This window comes from Cherax quadricarinatus, chromosome 38, assembly GCF_038502225.1.
Source record: "Cherax quadricarinatus isolate ZL_2023a chromosome 38, ASM3850222v1, whole genome shotgun sequence".
NCBI lineage: Eukaryota > Metazoa > Arthropoda > Malacostraca > Decapoda > Parastacidae > Cherax > Cherax quadricarinatus.
Window position 1 is genome coordinate 3,929,569 of NC_091329.1, and position 19,223 is coordinate 3,948,791.

At 41.8% G+C, this 19,223-nt stretch overlaps 1 protein-coding gene across 1 annotated transcript in view; it reads right to left on the bottom strand.

The window, feature by feature from the left end:
- Positions 1-17,283, bottom strand: part of LOC128692984 (uncharacterized) — a 41,782-nt gene extending 24,499 nt beyond the window's left edge. The window contains exon 1 of the mRNA XM_053782395.2: positions 17,183-17,283. The gene's annotated coding sequence lies outside the window, so the exon portion shown is untranslated. The remainder of the gene's footprint in view (positions 1-17,182) is intronic.
- Positions 17,284-19,223: the final 1,940 nt, after the last annotated feature.

Below are 19,223 nucleotides of genomic sequence, written 5' to 3' on the forward strand. Positions count from 1 at the left end.
TGGATTACCTGAGAACTGAAATGTCAAAAGGGAACCTCATAGGTATGGTAACCTTAGACCTGCAAAAGGCCTTCGATACTGTCAACCACAATATATTATGTAAGAAACTTCAAGCTATCGGTATAGGTTCTGTAGACTGGTTTAAGTCCTACCTTAGCAACAGGAGACAAATAGTCAAAATCAACAAAACGGAATCAGAACCCCTGCCGATAACATGTGGAGTTCCCCAAGGTAGTATTCTGGGTCCCTTACTATTCTTATGTTATGTCAATGATATGCCTATCAGTGTCAAGTGCAAACTCCTACTGTATGCAGATGACAGTGCTCTGTTAGTGACAGGTAAAGACCCACAAGATATTGCTAATGTTTTAACACTGGAACTGGAGTCCTGCAGCAAATAGTTAGTAGACAACAAACTATCATTACACCTAGGGAAAACTGAAGCCATTCTCTTTGGAACGAAACATAAACTGAGAAGGGTAAATAATTTTAATGTTCAGTGTAATGGGGAGTCCATCACTTTGGTTTCATCAGTAAAATATCTGGGAATCCCCTTTGACCCATGCATGTCAGGAGAATTGATAGGGAACAGTGTAGTAAAGAAAGCGAATGCCAGACTGAAGTTCCTGTATAGACAAGCACAGTGTCTACCTACTGAGGCTCGCAGGACCCTATGTCTAGCCCTTATACAATGCCATATGGATTACGCTTGCTCTTCATGGTACTCTGCCTTGACAAAAAAACTGAAAGATAGACTGCAAATCACCCAGAACAAAATCGTAAGATTCATCCTGGGGCTGGGACCAAGAGAACATGTAGGCCAGGATGAATTACAACAGTTGGATATGCTGAATGTTGAAGACAGAGTAAAACAACTGAAGCTAAATCATGTTTATAAAATTGCTCACGAACAGTGTCCAGAATATCTTGCTGTCAATTTTGTCAAGGTTGGGAACCAAAGCAATCATAGTACTAGGGGGAGAGAGCACAACTTTGTAGTACCCACAGTCAGTGGCCAGGCGTCAAACACCTTTTATTGTACAGCAATAAAGGAATGGAACAGACTACCCGCACATGCCAAAGCCAGTCATAGCATGAACCAGTTCAAGAAGACTGCCAAAAAGTGTCTGATGAATGAAGCTACAGAAAGGGAGGGGAATGATTTTCTATTTTTTAGCTAAAATACGTGTAAATTTTACCTTATCCCTAGTAATGACCCTCGTGTAGTAGTCTTAATGACCCTCGTGTAGTAGATAGTCTTTTTAGTATGATAATAAGATGTTATCTTCATTGTAGAATAATAAGAAAATATTATAACCTTTATATTATAATAATAAGGTAAAAGGACCCCAATGGAAATAAGTCACTCTGTCTGACTTTTTTGGGTTATCCTAGGTTCTCTACACATATGCTGCTATGTATGATAATTCTATGTAACTGTATTTGTGTATACCTGAATAAATTTACTTACTTACTTACTTACTTAAGCAGACAACTCTGGGTTCAGTAGCTACGGGAATTAAGAGGCGCATGAGTTTCCCTGTCTCCTAATGTCATGTTTATTTTTCCCCTATAATTTACCTTGTCCATAATTACTATCGCATTTGCTTTGTCTGCTTTCGTAAGGTTGCAGATGTTGCAGAGGATAATTGCAGAGGTTGCAGAGGACAGTTGTGTTGCAGAGGTCTGAGCAAAATTCAGACTTCTGCAACAAAATTGTGCTCAAAGATTTGTTAATTAAGTTATACCATGAATTAAGGAAAGATCCTGGACTTCGCCTTACGAAACAAACAAAGCAAATGCGATAGTAATTATTAACAAGGTAGATTATAGGGAAAAAAACATTATGTTATTAGAAGACAAGGGAACTGATGTGCCCCTTAAAGATTTCCTTCCAGCATGGCAACTTTTTTTTGTTACACGGGAATTAATAGTTTAGATGGCCTGTCACATAGTGAGAAACATACAGACATCATACTACATGCTGAAAGGAATAGTAGCTTTAAAATTGAACGTCATAGGCTACATATCGTATACAAAATGACTCATAATGTGATACAAATAACAAGTAGGATAAAATGCATCAAGAGCACCAGGAAGAAGAAAAATGCTTATTAATAAAACAGTACAGAGGCTGGCACACAGTGTTGTCATTATTGTTGTAAGTGTCACACTTATAGTGTGCTTATATCATGATTTTTAAAGTGGAACTTACTTAGTTTATTCAGCAAGTATTATTTTGGCACACAAGCCAAGCCAAAATTCCTTGTTGAAATAACTTCTCGAAAATCCATAAGAACATCACGAAATTAGTACATATATAAATAATAACCAGGATTAAACTATATATTGTATTGCGTTAATATTTGGTTGGTGCGCACAGATTTTGTGCAAAATTTAAATTGGCCTAATATGTTAATTTAGCTGAATATATCTTTCAAGTTATAAGATAAATTCTGGTAAGATAATTAAAAATTGGCATAAAAGCTGTTTGTCGCCTGTTCGCCACCAATCAATAATATTTTAATCCCAAATATAGGCCTATTGAGTGTATATGTAGTTTCAGTGCACAGACATCAGAGATAACTCATCAGAATATATGCAAAGTTAGGTTTGTATTACCATACTAACTTAGTTAATCACGTCGTTTGCAAGCACACGTAAGATTAGGTAACTTAGTAACTACCTGCCAGTAGGGATTTAGCTAAGTGTGACAGTAAGTTCTTATTTAATCCGAATACTAAATATGATGTAAATTGATATAAAAATTTTCTAGAGTATTAAAGTTAAAATTATAAAGACTCATTAACTTTAAAAACATGATGTTAAAATACAATTAAACCAAATGGAAGGGCTGGAATCCAGGCCTAGTTTTGCAGTTAGTATTGGGTGACAGGAAATAGCATAATTACTCCATGGAATGTGCTGTACTTCCTTATCGTGAACAGTAATAACTATACTAGTTAAGGAGCTGTTAGTCAAAACAGCCAACTGCTAAACAGCAGCAGGATGATCAAGAAAATAGCAGGGTTGACATATAGTGCATGTTGGAGAATACAATGAAGACAGTAGGAAGGAAGGGAAATCCAGCCAGGGAAGCACATCTGATACGTACTGAAAATACCCAGCTGTGGAAGAACGACATTATCAGAATACCTATATAGGTTGCAAGACGGAAGGAAAACAAAAGCTAAATAGTGGAATGTTTTTTTTTTCCATGCATATTTTCTCCTGTCAGCAATATAAGTGGATAACTCAGCCCGTTTGACGCAACCATGACATGATCACAAAGCCTGACTGGTTGACACAACCATGACATGATCACAGAGCCTGACTGGCTGACACAACCATGACATGATCACAGAGCCTGACTGGTTGACACAACCATGACATGATCACAGAGCCTGACTGGTTGACACAACCATGACATGATCACAAAGCCTGACTGGTTGACACAACCATGACATGATCACAGAGCCTGACTGGTTGACACAACCATGACATGATCACAAAGCCTGACTGGCTGACACAACCATGACATGATCACAGAGCCTGACTGGTTGACACAACCATGACATGATCACAAAGCCTGACTGGTTGACACAACCATGACATGATCACAGAGCCTGACTGGCTGACACAACCATGACATGATCACAGAGCCTGACTGGTTGACACAACCATGACATGATCACAGAGCCTGACTGGTTGACACAACCATGACATGATCACAAAGCCTGACTGGTTGACACAACCATGACATGATCACAGAGCCTGACTGGTTGACACAACCATGACATGATCACAAAGCCTGACTGGCTGACACAACCATGACATGATCACAGAGCCTGACTGGTTGACACAACCATGACATGATCACAAAGCCTGACTGGTTGACACAACCATGACATGATCACAGAGCCTGACTGGCTGACACAACCATGACATGATCACAGAGCCTGACTGGTTGACACAACCATGACATGATCACAGAGCCTGACTGGTTGACACAACCATGACATGATCACAAAGCCTGACTGGTTGACACAACCATGACATGATCACAGAGCCTGACTGGTTGACACAACCATGACATGATCACAAAGCCTGACTGGCTGACACAACCATGACATGATCACAGAGCCTGACTGGTTGACACAACCATGACATGATCACAAAGCCTGACTGGTTGACACAACCATGACATGATCACAGAGCCTGACTGGCTGACACAACCATGACATGATCACAGAGCCTGACTGGTTGACACAACCATGACATGATCACAGAGCCTGACTGGTTGACACAACCATGACATGATCACAAAGCCTGACTGGTTGACACAACCATGACATGATCACAGAGCCTGACTGGTTGACACAACCATGACATGATCACAAAGCCTGACTGGCTGACACAACCATGACATGATCACAGAGCCTGACTGGTTGACAACCATGACATGATCACAGAGCTTGACTGGTTGACACAACCATGACATTTTCAGAGCCTGATTGGTTGACACAACCATGACATGATCACAAAGCCTGACTGGCTGACACAACCATGACATGATCACAGAGCCTGACTGGTTGACAACCATGACATGATCACAGAGCTTGACTGGTTGACACAACCATGACATTATCACAGAGCCTGACTGGTTGACACAACCATGACATGATCACAAAGCCTGACTGGTTGACACAACCATGACATGATCACAGAGCCTGACTGGTTGACACAACCATGACATGATCACAAAGCCTGACTGATTGACACAACCATGACATGATCACAAAGCCTGACTGGTTGACACAACCATGACATGATCACAAAGCCTGACTTGTTGTATCTTATCACCAAATAAACAAGTATTTTGGTCGCTACAAGATCCTGGAGAGATATCTTCGTATTCCATAAGCTCAACCTCTGCTATCTCAATACACGCAAAATGAATAGTACAGAGTGGTCATAAAATTTCAGTGCAGCAAAATATAAAACTGTTTGTGTGTGCATGTTCTACATATGGATTTCTGTACATGTTGTTTACCGTAGTCACCCCGTGTAGACATGTGAGAAAACTTAACCACCCCTGGTCACTGCAGGTGGCCCCTTCGACCTCACAATCTTATCCATATCTATCCGAGACCAGTATAAATTGGATAGCACCCTCAAGTACGGCGCTACTAATTAATTGTGGACTGTATAGATTATATTAGTTTAGCTGAATGAAGGGGGGGTAGGTTACACATGGATACATCCATCAAGGAAAACATTTGTACATAATCCCACCACTTACCAGATGTTCTCTGGTGGTCACTTGATGTAGCTGGATCACTCATAACCTATCTAATTACAACATACCTAACTGGCCAGCATCAGTCTGTTATAACTAGAAGGGTTACTTAACTGTGGGTGATTGATACTCCTTATTTCCTCCATTCACCATCTCATTTCGATGTCCTGCTACACCGACACGGTTCTTATTCCAGCAGGACGAGGTATCCGTTGGTTTGTCCCGGTTTAGAAGTCGTGACTCCAAAAGCTTCACTATCCTCGTCTCGGAAACAACGAGGTCTACGTGTTCACTCGGAGCAAACGACTTATTTCACTTCACGCATTCTCTTAACTTAGTGTTATTATCACTGATTACATTACAATTCACAAGACGATTTAATGACTCATAATTATTATACACATTAGAGGTCACTCCATTAAGATCTGAGACCGATGAGTGATGGATTAAACCACGGGTATTTTCCCCTGGACACAGTCCATGGCGGTGCACCAGTCACCACCGGTCCACCATTATTCACTAATTTTACCACTCTATTATGGTGGTCCCGTAAATCACGTTCCCTCACTCTTCACCAGGAACAGTTACGACACTTCCTATTATGAAATGAGGCCTATATTAATCCTTAGGCCGCCGTGAACGCCAATTTCCTGGTTCCATGTTTTCCCAGCCTCCTCACCAATTCAAAACACTCCCGCTTCTCGATGCCCCACTCGACCTATTCCCCCGCACATCCGCGCAGGCGCAAAGGGAACCCTCTTGGTTCTTTTCCATTTTCAAATACATTTTGACCCAAATCAGGCACATTAAACACTTATTAGGGACTATAGCTTCGGAAATTAAATCATTTCCACACTGTGGCCGGGCGGAAGTCGTTGTTAGACGACTTAAATTACATCTTCCTTCAGGAGACGATTCCAGCCCTCTCTAGATTGCGCTGCTGTTTTCCTAGTGGGTCTTACTACAGTTTCTTCTTGCATTACTTGGTCAGTGTCTTCAATATCACTCGTGTCACTTTCCCTTAGATTTCCATCTGCACTGGATTGAACACCATTTAATTCTAAGGGAATTAATTTATTAATGGTACGCAAACTTTCCTGACCACGACACAACACTTTGACGTTTCTGACAACACCTTGTGCATCTGGGTATAATGTAACTACCTTGCCCAGAGGCCACAATGTTCGATGTTGTTCAGTATCAATTAACACAATGTCACCTGGTTGAATGTTCTGTCGGTTTACTGCCTCTGGCGCACCATAAAAGTGTTCACGTAGTGTAAGAAGATATTCTTTACGCCACACATCAGACCAATGAATAATTACCTTATTTAACATCTTGAACTTATCACTCAACACAGTCACGTTATTGTAATCCTCATCACTTCCCTCGGGATTATCTCTATAGATAGGTGCAGCTTCTAACCTTTGTCCACATATTAGGTGAGAGGGAGTCAGTATCTCCGCGTCAGGAGTGTCGCTCATGTATGACAGAGGGCGATTGTTCACCCGATTCTCTGCCTCCACCAACACTGCCCGGAATTCCTCCAAATCAATTCTCTTCCTGTGTAGCACCTTACGAAGACATCTTTTCACTGTACCTATCATTCTTTCGTACAGTCCTCCCTGCCAAGGGGCTCTGGGAGTAATAAATTTCCAGACACACCCTCGCTGGGTCAACAAAGACTGTACATCATCACTCTTATTTAATTTCATCAAGTGTTGAGCACCCGCTACAAAATTGGTGGCATTATCTGAGATCATCAATCTTGGACAGGATCGTCTAGCTGCAAATTTCCGGAACAGCTGTATGAACTGTTCTACCTGGAGTTTACCTGGAGAGAGTTTCGGGGGTCAACGCCCCCGCGGCCCGGTCTGTGACCAGGCCTCCTGGTGGATCAGAGCCTGATCAACCAGGCTGTTGCTGCTGGCTGCACGCAAACCAACGTACGAGCCACAGCCCGGCTGATCAGGAACTGACTTTAGGTGCTTGTCCAGTGCCAGCTTGAAGACTGCCAGGGGTCTGTTGGTAATCCCCCTTATGTGTGCTGGGAGGCAGTTGAACAGTCTCGGGCCCCTGACACTTATTGTATGGTCTCTTAACGTGCTAGTGACACCCCTGCTTTTCATTGGGGGGATGGTGCATCGTCTGCCAAGTCTTTTGCTTTTGTAGTGAGTGATTTTCGTGTGCAAGTTCGGTACTAGTCCCTCTAGGATTTTCCAGGTGTATATAATCATGTATCTCTCCCTCCTGCGTTCCAGGGAATACAGGTTTAGGAACCTCAAGCGCTCCCAGTAATTGAGGTGTTTTATCTCCGTTATGCGCGCCGTGAAAGTTCTCTGTACATTTTCTAGGTCGGCAATTTCACCTGCCTTGAAAGGTGCTGTTAGTGTGCAGCAATATTCCAGCCTAGATAGAACAAGTGACCTGAAGAGTGTCATCATGGGCTTGGCCTCCCTAGTTTTGAAGGTTCTCATTATCCATCCTGTCATTTTTCTAGCAGATGCGATTGATTCAATGTTATGGTCCTTGAAGGTGAGATCCTCCGACATGATCACTCCCAGGTCTTTGACGTTGGTGTTTCGCTCTGTTTTGCAGACAAGTCCTTAGCCACTTCTAGATGAACAGCCCTAGTAGCTGTACAAGTAAATAGACATACATACACCTTCAAGGGGACACCATCTGAAGTACCTGTTAAAATGATTGGCCCACTATAGTCCACTCCGGTCACATCAAATGGTTTTACCAACTGCACGCGTTCCTTGGGCAATGGTGGAGGACCTGGGTACATGTAGGTTCTGGCATCCACCCGGCGACATATTACACACGACTTGATAACCCTTTTACACTTTGCCGTCCTTGTGGAATCCAGAAGGTTTCCCGAATACAGTTTAAGGTATCCTGTACCCCACCGTGCATCACGTTATTATGGGCATTAAAGACAATCAAGGTTGTCAGGTGATGAGTTTTGGGCAGCAAGATAGGGTGCTTAGCATATTCCCCCAATTCAGCATTTTGTAACCTGCCTCTGCACCTAATTACATCATCCTCTAAATACAGCCCCAGCTTTTCTATTATTGAGCCTTTCACAATTTTTCCGTCCATCATGAATTTAATCTCATCCCTGTAGGTTTCTTCTTGTACCCTCTGTAGCCAGTATTTCAGGGGATGGGGAAAATTATGTGAGATATTCATCTTACTTATAAATTTAAACACTAACCTTGTCACACTAATCAGCTTAGGTAAGGAAGAATACCTGTTCATATCAATGGCTAAGGAGGGACTACTGACTGGAGCGGTGCTCACCGTAATTTCGACAGGAGCAATATGTGCCTTTTGCACCGGCCAGTTAATTTTGTCCACCAGCCAACTTGGCCCTTTAAACCACGATAAAGCACTCACAAATTTTTCATAAGTCAAGCCTCGAGACAAGAAGTCAGCTGGATTCTCGTCACCAGGAATGTGATTAAAGGTTAACATATGCTGACCCAAACTGTTATATTTCTCCTGCATTTGATTGATTTCAGCGACTCTGTTTTGTACATACACAATCTTACTGTTACCATTACGAATCCATTGTAAGGATACCTCATTATCAGACCAAATTACGGTGTCGCTGATATTTATCTCTCGCAATTTATTTCTTATATAATTGGCTAATTTGACACCTACATAAATGGCCGTTAATTCCAACTGAGGTAAGGTGCGTGATTTGATTGGAGCCACCTTAGCCTTAGACATAACAAGAGAAATGGCACTATTACATTGAAGGTAAGCGACTGCTCCATATGCTAATTTCGAAGCATCGCAAAAAATGTGGAGTACATTTTCTCCATCTTGACTGGCCACATTACGTGGGAACTCCAACATTGGTAATTTTACATATTCACCTATTAGTTCTTCCCACCTTTCAACAAATTCCTCAGGTAGGGTTTCATCCCAAGCACACTTAAGCTTCCATGCTTCTTGTATCAACAATTTTCCTCTTATTGTAAGTGGTGACACTAAGCCTAGTGGATCGAAGCATTTTGAAACTTCCGCAAGTAAGACTCTCTTGGTTAATTTATTGGGCATGCTGTAGTTATTAGACTTTAACGATAACAAGTCTCTTTCTGTGTCCCAAGTCAGTCCCAGCACATTAATACTACATTTAGACACTTCAACTCCAGGGTTGTCTTTATTTATTTGATCCCTTAAACTGGATGAATTACTGTTCCATTCCCTCAGGGGCATATTTGCACCTTGCATTATTTCATTAGCCCCTTCATATATACTCATTAGTTCCTCTTCAGTAGACGTCACCCCCAGGAAATTGTCCACATAAAATTGTTTACCCATTACTCCACTCAGTGGACCACCCGTAAGCTTAAGGTGTGCATTTATCGTTGCCTGGAGTAGGAACGGACTGGAGGTAGCACCAAACAATACACTCCTGAAGCGAAAAGTCTTCAGGGGACTAAGTGGGTCACTAGGATTCTCGGGCCATAAGAACCTAGTGCAATCCCGGTCAGCCTCCTGCAGACCCACTCTCAGGAAAGCTTTACTTATGTCCGCCGTAAAGGCATAATTCTTAACCCTGAAGTTTAATATGTCTCCCAGTTTTTCCGTCAACGACGGACCTGTCATCAAACAGTCATTCAAACTAGGTACATTTTTGTTACTCCTGGCACTACAATTAAACACAATCCTCAGAGGAGTGGTCTTAGAATCCTTCTTCACTCCGTGATGTGGCAAATAGTGACCATAAATCTGGGCTTGCTCGGGAGGTACCTCCTCTATGAATTTATTATTTAACTGCTCATTAATTATATCATCGTAAGCAGTCAACAGTTCTGGTGTCTTGCTCAGTTCGCGGAGCTGAGCCTTTAATTGTCCATACGCCATCCGGTAATTAGTTGGTAGGTCTGGATGGTTCAGCTTCCACGGGAGTCTCACCCAGTATTGTCCAGATTCAAATTTAACATCCTTCAGGTATTGTTCCTGAGTAAAGGAATCATCTGGACTTTATTCATTTACATTGATTCCTATGCTGTCCAATTCCTATAATTTATACACAGGTTCAACTTCATCCTTTATTGAAGAATATTTATACTGGGGTGATATTTCATGAGTAAGACACACCGTAACTGTATTTATGGCTTCCTCCAGTCATTCATTATCAGTACGAGGAAGCCTGCCATACATCACGTGACCTCCTGCAGTCCTTAGAAGGGTGACTCCGCATTTCTTTGTCATACATTTACAAAAGTGGCATATTAGTCACTACCTATCAAAATATCTATTGGCCCCACAGAATCATTATTTACACCAGAAGGTGCCAAATTTACCTTACTTGAAAGCCTTTCAGTAGCGTTACCAAGCCCTGTTGTAGATATTTTCTCTGGGAGCCTATCCACAATTATGGCATTAATACGTTTTCTCTCATTGCCCAGCCTGACAGTTACATAAACAGTGTCGTATGACTGGGCCTTCTTATTCGAGAGAAAGCCAGATAGCTTGAGTATAGCAGGATCTCCCATTTGTACCTTCATCCCATTAAGGCAGTTACGTTTTATGAAGGTACGTTGTGATCCCTGATCCAGTAATGCTGTTACAGTTTTGGATTTACGCCGTTTATCATTAATCACCACATCCAACACAGGTAAAGCTACCTCAACTAGGCCATCATTACCGACATTAGCTGCAATCTTTACGTGGGCTACTGTTGTGTCAGGGTTATTATCACTATCAGTACTATTGTTACCATCATTACGATTAGATCTGCCCTTACACATAGCTATGTGGTGTCTTCCCTTGTTACACTGATAACAATTGTGCAAGTTAGCATGGCAATCCCTTACATTATGATTGCCTAGACACCTAATACATCTAGCAAGCTCTTCCAATCCTTCCACTTTAACATCCCATGAATTATAGGCACTACAATTCTTAGAGAAATGAGTACCATTGCAGAAGAGACAGTCTCTCTTTTCTTTGCCTGACGTCTTATCAACTGGGTTACCCTTATTGGGGTACTTACTTCTCTTACTTTGATGTGAAGAAGCACTATTACTGGTCCCTATCACTTGTTATGTGCCCATGTAACCCTTTTTAGGAGATGGACTATGATTTTTTTCCATTGGGATAATTTTTCCCTTTGTGAAACTTGACAGGTACATTAGGGTCCTTAGACGTGGTATTCCTAGAGGTAATGGGTTGGTTGGTCTGCAGTTGGACATTTAACTCCTGCAGGCCCACTCATATCTCCTCCAACCCGAAGTAACCCTTGTGGTACTTGTCTTACAGTTCAATATATTCTGTATCAAGGCACTCAACAATTACTTTACCCCCTTTAAATAATATTTTTTGCTCAAGATCTTAAGAGTGCTTTCTAGTTTGATCTTAAATTACTGTAAACCATTGCAGTTGTGATCTGGAGTCTTCAAATTAACCACAATAACCACTGGATGCAGCCTACTTTGCTCCAAGTTACCATAAGTGTCCTTAAACAAGTCAACTGCCCCACTATAGGAGTCGTCTACATTTGGAAATGCTTTATGAGAACATGCGCATCTCCCCTTACTTATCCCTTTAAATAGAATGGTTTGGTAACACTTACAAAATCACTCCTATCATGTACGGCTGCTTTAAAGATACATCAAAACTCCTACCAATTTTCTTCTGGATTAAATATAAGCATGCATAAATCTGGGAGTTTTGGTAGACACATCTTATTTACCTTAACTGATTGACCAGCAACATTGTTTACACCCTTTATCTTATCCAAAGCTTTAGTTTTACTTGACACAATGTTGTCCTCCACTTCATAAAACTGAGCCAACAGCCGCTCCCTTTCAGCATCATCTGCACAATTCACCAGTAGATCTCTCTGTCTTTAAACCACAATTTTGTGACTCATATCTATTTTCTAAGGCATCTAGGTGTAATTTTAATTCATTAGGGTTCACCGTTTCTTGTTTCATTAACTCCATAGACTTGTTATATGATTTAGTAACATGACCCTTCAGAGCTTGCAATGATGCTTTCTTTGCTTTGACATCCATGGACTTGCCAGCCTCACTAACTTCCTCAGATCCAGCCATGGTTATAGAATTAATGGTCACTGATCGTACAAATTAAGTAGACTCTTTATAAGGGTAATTCTTACACCTTATTCTTGTATAAATCCTAGCCACACCTGTGCTAGCAATTAATTGGGTTAATTATAGTCCACCACACAATTAATTGAATTTGTGTACCCTATACCCACTTCCTTCAATCAGTTACTTAATCATTAAGTAATTAATTCAATAAAGTAATTTTCCCTGATTACATCCGGTTCAGAACGGACCAACGGGCAGATGTGGCATGGATACATCCGTCAAGGAAAACATTTGTACATAATCCCACTACTTACCAGATGTTCTCTGGTGGTCACTTGATGTAGCTGGATCACTCGTAACCTATCTAATTATAACATACCACTACTGGCCAGTCTAAGGTTGCTATAACTAGAAGGGTTACTTAACTGTGGGTGATTGATATTCCTCATTTCTTGATTCACCATCTCATTTTCGATGTCCTGCTACACCGACACGATTCTCATTCCAGCAGGACGAGGTATCCGCTGGTTTGTCCTGCTTTAGACGTTGTGACTCAAGGAGTTTCCCTTTCCTCGTCTCGTTAACAACGAGGTCTAGCGTGTTCACTCGGAGCAAACGACTTATTTCACTTCACATATTCTCTTAACTTAGCGTTATTATCATTAATTACATTACAATTCACAAGACGATTTAACGTCTCTTAACTATTATACAAACTAGAGGTCACTCCATTAAGATCTGAGACCGATGAGTGATGATTAATCCAAGGGTAATTTTCCCCAGGACACAGTCCATTGTGACGCGTCAGTCGCCCGGTCCTTCTCTTATCACACTTTTACCACTCTATTACTGTGGTCCCGTAAATCCCGTTCCCTCACTCTCCACCAGGAACAGTTACGACACTTCTTATTATGAAATGAGGCCTATATTAATCCTTAGGCCACCGTGAACGTCAATTTCGTGGTTCCATGTTTTCTCAGCTTCCTCACCACCATTCAAAACAATACGCGCCTCCCCCTCCCCCGCACATCCGCGCATGCGCCAAGGGAACTCTTGGTTCTACTCCATTTTCAAATACATTTTGACTCCTATCGGCCCATAAAACACCTATTAGGCGCTATAGTTTCGGAAAATTAAAAATTTTCCACAGCCTGGTCACGGGCCGCGGGGGCATAGACCCCCGAAACCCTCCCCAGGTATACTCCAGGTATTAGCCATATGATGACCCGCAGCTGGAGCTTTTGGTCATCTGACTGAGGACTTCCGCTGGCTTACTGGTCCACATTTTTAAAAATCATGGTTATGATAAATAACCATTTGGTTAACGAACTGTATAGTATATGTGAGCGTAGCGATGCTATGCAGTATTTAAGGGCTCAGTTGACTCGGAATATTTAAAAAACAAAAATGTGAGTTTTCAGTATTTATCGATTTTCCTTTTGCATTTGTATTGGTTTTAAAATTCTCTACAATTCTGTAAAAAAGAAAATGATTTCGTGTTTCTGAAGATACTAAAATTTTATGAGAATTCCAGAGTTACAAGTTCTAAAAAATATATTTATTTCGTTAACAAATTTGCCCACACACAAACTAAACTAAATGAATACTATCCTGGCCATAAGTTCCATCAGCCATAAGTATTAAAGAAATAAAAAAAAAGACTGACATAGATTTTGATCATGATGAAACGGAAATCAAAATGTCCTACAATTTTACACATAAAATATTCAAATCTGTTCCTACCCACTTGAATTTCACTGTCACCGTCGAATTTGAATGCCCCCTTTTTTTGGGGGGGGAGGAGAGGGTGAAACTTGAATCTATGTTGCACAGTTATCTGAACCATTCCAGGATGCTGGCATTAGGTTCAATAAGTGTGGTCACAAAGTTCCTGCTCTTGCCAGCCGTTTCTAGAATCTGGTCATTTTTACCTCACATAAGTGTTCAAAATTATAGTCCTATGGGATGAGGGATTCTCGACTTACAAGTGAAAAAAAAAATCGAGCAGTTGGAGGAAGAGAACAAATTCAGGTCTCCCTTTCGGGGATACTTAAATAATCGTGAATAGAAAGTTTAGGTGTAGATGAATGGTTCAGAGAACCGACAAGTTGATAAATTAGACACATGTGCAACACTTGGGTATCTTTAGTGAGGAAATGTTTCGCCAGAGTGGCTTCATCAGTCCATACAAAGGAGAATGGTGAGGAACAGGAGGAGTTTGAGGTAATCGGTCCCTCAGCCTTGAGTCGATGTAATCAGTCCATCAATCTTGAAAAGTTTAGGTCTTATAATTTGCAGTCATTTCTGTCACGGACAAACGAAGCAGTAAGGCATTCACAGCAGGGACATGCAACACCAGGTACAATAAGTATTAAGCGTGTGTGCTATATTTTATTTTATTTTAAGACCTGAGTCACCATTTTCACGATAAAGTGTGCCACCCTTTAAACCATAGAACACTTTTGTCCAGAAGGTATTCATTATTATAAACTCACCCAGTGTATATAAAGCAGGACTAACATTTAGAAAATGTTTAGCTTTATGATATACAAGAGAATTCTAGTACTGTGTTGTGTGTGTGTGTGTGTGTGTGTGTGTGTGTGTGTGCGTGTGTGTGTGTGTGTGTGTATGTATGAATATATATATATATATATATATATATATATATATATATATATATATATATATATATATATATATATATATATATCGTGCCGAATATGTAAAATTGGTTAATTAGCAAGAACTCATTTAAAATTAAGTCCTTTCTAAAATTTTCTCCTATACGTTTAAAGATATATTTTTTTCATTAATGTTGATGTAAAAAATTATAATTTTGCACCAAAAGAATCTTAGAAAACTTACCTAACCTTATTATAACAAGCGTAATTTATTTTAGCCTAACCCAACTAAATATATTTTAGATTTGTTTACAATAATTTAATACTAAACAAACACAGTGAAATATATTTTTTTCGTTAGGTTCAGAATGATTTTGGCGAAATTATTGCATACACAAATTTTCACTTGTCCTATATGGCAAGATAAGCGTTGCTATTTAAGCCAAGATCGCAAGTTCTGCCTATTCGGCACGACATATATATATATATATATATATATATATATATATATATATATATATATATATATATATATAGATAGATAGATACCATCACATGCGATATTACTCCTAAGACAACGGGGGACAGGGAGAACTTACAGGAATATTTCATCATCCTTCTGGAAAATGTACGCTACGTGAGAGTTTTATATATGTTCGTTAATAATAATAAGAGGAAGAATAAGAATAATATTAATTATTATTATTCATACATAGTGTGGATTTATGATCAACAAGACTTTGAAAAGGCAATAAATGACATGCCCATGCACTCTGCCCCAGGTCCAGACTCATGGAACTCCGTGTTCATCAAGAACTGCAAAAAGACCCTATCACGTGCCCTCAGCATTCAGTGGAGAGGGAGCGTGGACACAGGGGTCATCCCACACACACTAAAAACAACAGACATAGCCCCACTCCACAAAGGTGGCATTATTATTATTATAATAAAGAAGCGCTAAGCCACAAAGGCTATACAGCGCACACACAAAGGTGGCAGTAAAGCAATAGCAAAGAACTACAGGCCGATAGCACTAACATCCCGTGTCATAAAAATCTTTGAGAGGGTTCTAAGAAGCAAGATCGCCAACCACCTAAATGCCCATAAGTACACAACCCAATGCAAAAAGGGTTTAGAGCAGGTCGCTCCTGCCTGTCACAACTACTGGACCACTATGACAAGGTCGTGTATGCTGTTGAGGATAACAAAATACAGACTGCAAAAGCTCTCGACAAGTGTAACCATGGTGCATGGTGTAATAGCACACAAAATGCGTGGTAAAGGAATAACAGGAAAAGTTGGTAGATGGATTTGTAACTTCCTGACAAATAGAACACAAAAAGTAACAGTAAATAGAGTAAAGTACCAGGCAGCCACGGTGAAAAGCTCTGTTCCACAAGGCACAGTACTCACTCCCATTCTATTTCTCTTCCTCATTTCTGACGAAGAGATGTATGCCATGGCTCCGTGTCTTCCTTTTGCGGATGACACCCGGATTGCCATGGCAGTGATCTCCATCGAAGACACCACAAGACCCCAAACGGACATCAATTAAATCTTCAAATGGGCCACTCAAAACAATATGAAGTTCAACGAGGAAAAATTTCAACTACTCAGATATGGAAAACTTGAGGAAATTAAAAATGTATCAGGGTATACGACAAATCTAACTATACAATACAACGAAAAAGAAATGTGAAGGACCTGGGAGTGATAATGTCAGAGGATCTCACTTTCAAAGACCACAACAATGTATTTACCTCATCTGCTAAGAAAATGATAGGATGAATAATGAGAACCTTCAAAACTTGGGACGCCAAACCCATGATGATCCTCTTCAAATCGCTTGTTCTCTCTAGGCTGGAATACTGCTGTACACTAACGGCCCCCTTCAAGGTTGGAGACAGTGGAGACATGGAGAGCGTACAAAGAACTTCCATGGCACACATAAGTACGATAAGGCACCTAAATTACTGGGAACGGTTGAGGATCCTTGATCTGTATTCCCTAGAACGCAAGCGAGAGAGATACATGATGATATACACTTGGAAAGACCTGGAGGGATTGGTACCAAACCTGCACACGAAAATCACTCCCTATGAAAGCAAAAGACTCGGCAGGAGATGTAACATTCCCCTGTCATGTGAGGTTCGAAACGTGGATGGGGTAAAAACACTCACATTGGATGTTCTAGTATGTTGGATGGAATATAGGGGGAGCACCAAGCCTTGAACCTGCAGCCTGTCTAACGCCTCTACTTGAGCTGGCTTGCTGAGTGCCACGGAGGGTAGCGGCATTCAAAACATGCTAGGTCAGCTGAACAGTGAATAACAAGTGATTCACACAGAGGGTTGGTAGTGAGTCATACTACTGGTAACTGGTTACTGGTAACTGGTTACTAGGAACTGGTACTACTGAGACCCCCGATGAAAAGCAGGGCCGCCACGAGTACATTGAGAGACAACAAAAATAAGTGTCCGGGGCCCAAGACTGTTCAACTGCCTCCCAGCATACATAAGGGGGATTACCAATAGATCCCTGGCTGTCTTCAAGAAGGCACTGAACAGGAACCTAGAGTCAGTACCTGACCAACGGGGCTGTGGTTCGTACGTCAGTTTGCGTGCGGCCAGCAGTAACAGCCTGGTTGATCAGACCCTGATCCACCATGAGGTCTGGTCTCAGACCGGGCCGCGGGGGCGTTGCCCCCCGAAACCCTCTCCAGGTACTCCAGGACGTCACTGATGTAGAGGTGAGAACATCAGGTATCCAGAGGTGAGGACATCGCTGGTGAGGAGAGGTGAGGACGCCACTGGTGGAGAGGTGAGGACGCGACTGGTGGAAATTTGAGGACGCCACTGGTAGAGAGGTGAGGACGCCACAAGTGGAGGGGTGAGGACCCCACTGGTGGAGAGGTGAGGACGCCACTGGTGGAGAGGTAAGGACGCCACAAGTGGAGGGGTGAGGACCCCACTGGTGGAGAGGTGAGGACGCCACTGGTGGATAGGTGAGAATGTCACTGGTGAGGGGTGTCACTGGTGAAAAGAGGTGAGGACATCACTGGTGAAGAGAGGTGAAGACGTCACTGGTGGGAAGTGAGGACGCCACTGGTAGGGAGGAGATGAGGTTAGGACTGGTACGGAGAGGTGAGGTGAGGACGTCACTGGTAAGGAGAGGTGAAGACATCACTGGTGGGAGGCGAGGACGTCACTGGTGGGGAGAGGTGAGAACATCACTAGTTAGGAGAGGTGAGAATATCACTGGTCGGTAGAGGTGAGGTGAGGTGAGGCTCTGACCAGAGCTTTGGTAAGATGGGGAAGGAAGAAGGATGGGATGTGAATAAGGTTTGGGAGGGTGGAGGGGAAGGTTGGGTTTTAAAGGAGAGTGGCCTATCCACTTTGGTGTAATTTAAATATGTGTGCGTGTATGTTGTGTTATTCGTAAAAAAGTTGAATTCATAAGATAGGTATACCTCCTGCCCGTCAACTACACACCGCTATACAAACTGAATGCCATTGAATTGGAAGGATGAGGACATGAATGTGGTTAGAGGGGGGGTGGGGTATACATCTTGTTTTCATGGGGCCTTGAAGATGGGGTGGGGGTGAGGGAGTGATGATTGTGGCCAGGCTGTTTAGGTGTGTGGGAGTAGTTCGGGTAGATGGGATGTTTTGGTAATGAGTAAAGGAAAAGGGTAGACAGGATGTGTGGTGGTGATGGGTGTCTGGTGGGGGTAGACGGTTCATGGGTTGTGGGGTCGGGTTGTGTTTGAGGGGATGGGGTAGGGGTTGACGAATGTTGTTGGGGTGGGGGGAGGCTGTTCATGGGGGTGTGGTGTTGGGGTTAACTGGGGGGTTAGGGTGAGGGCTGATGGTGGACTCAGAATCGAGTGTCTTCTCATCTTGATGCTGGCTAAGTCTTTTTGATCCACAGAATTAAATCTGCCTTTCCCCTTTCTGGGAACAAACCTTATAACTTACCAGTCCCAGGCTTACCGTGATCCCCAAGATTAATATAATAAAAACAGTATTTGCACCACTCACCTGCCTTACGATTGCATAAAGATATTTTTCATCATCTACCCACGTGAATGGTTAGAATGAAAAATGATCTCCTGAGTACACATTAGCATTACAGAAAACGTATCCTGTGTTGTGTTGGGTAATTCAAGGCTTTGTACTACGTGTATACATGTAACACCATTGTACTACGTGTATACATGTA